Consider the following 1313-nt stretch of genomic DNA (forward strand, 5'->3'; position numbering starts at 1 on the left):
TATTCTACTACCTCCACATAGTAACTATTTATAGAGAAATATGGATGGTTGAGGTCAGATCGGGATGCAACACAATGAGATGCTTGACAATAAATCCAGATGTTCGGGACTGAGAGGCATCCGGGCAAGGATTATTCAGACCTCCTCACAACTTAGCTACTGGTGTTGTGTTGCTGTTAGACGTTCTTTGCTGCCTCGGGACAACCAGCTTTTGTAGATGCCTGCTTGAGATATTTTGTACACATGGCAAAGAGAAAAGATCCTTGAATTGCATGCTTTGAGCAGCCACATCAATTCATGAGTCGCTTCTAAAAAGCCAATGGAGAAGCCCGAAACTTGCGAGAACAACACCAATACACCATGAATGAAACTTGGATGCCATGTGATCGAGCACATCTGCAGGAAGCAGACAAATACGAACCTAATTGTAAAACATGGGGATCTTGTTGCAAGAAGTAGAAAGATGTCAGGGTGCAAAAAGAAGCGCCCAAGGGTATATCTTTAAGGGACCAGGGACCTGCACATCAAATATCAAAAACATTGGACCATTTCTCTATTTGTAATATCATCCTTGCGTAGGGCTATGCTAATTTTCTCTATAGCATTCCAATTTTCTCGGATGTCCCCGAAGAGACAACTTTATACCAGCACACCAGCTTTATATAAGTTGTGCTTTCTCTCCTTGATTACCTAAAACTTCAGCTGGCTTCTTTATACCCCGCCCGTAATTAGCAGGGGTCATCTCTAGCTCCTTGGGCAGCGCCACCTCGGCGAGCACCGCACCGGCGGTGGTGCCCTCGACGCGGCTTCCTTGGTGCCTTGCAGGTAGCCCAGCGTTAGCTGCTGGGCAAGGGACATGAGCCAAGGGCATAGGCTAAGCCAATGTTGGGCCACCTGCCCACTGTGTTTGAGAATTCGGTAATTACCGGCAAAATATGGTATTTTTCAAAAATAACGTAAGAGGGCAAAATCGTTTCCGTTTTCTTTATCTAATTTTTCAACTGATTTTTATTCCCATTTTTCGTAACCTTTTCCATTTTCGTTTAGGTTGAAATCCGACAAAATCTCTAAAATGATTCCCAGCAATCGGAAACTATAGTTTTCATTTTCATCCCTATGAACCATTTCCATCCTTGAAAACCCCCGTACTCTGGCATTGCCAACGATGGGATTTTTTGGAAATAAATAAACCCCACAAATTCTCTCCCATGGAGATTCAAACAAAAAATTGTTACATACTACTTAGATACTCTAACCACTAGGGTACAAACCCTTTCACATGATTATCTTTTATTGATAATCAGAAATCTTGC

General features: G+C 42.7%; 1 non-coding gene across 1 annotated transcript; it reads right to left on the bottom strand.

Annotated features, from left to right (window-relative positions):
* Positions 1-534: 534 nt before the first annotated feature.
* Positions 535-635, bottom strand: LOC120663093. The gene has a single exon (XR_005670317.1). It is a non-coding gene; the product is annotated as a U6 spliceosomal RNA (small nuclear RNA).
* Positions 636-1313: the final 678 nt, after the last annotated feature.

Source organism: Panicum virgatum, chromosome 2N (assembly GCF_016808335.1).
Source record: "Panicum virgatum strain AP13 chromosome 2N, P.virgatum_v5, whole genome shotgun sequence".
Lineage (NCBI taxonomy): Eukaryota > Viridiplantae > Streptophyta > Magnoliopsida > Poales > Poaceae > Panicum > Panicum virgatum.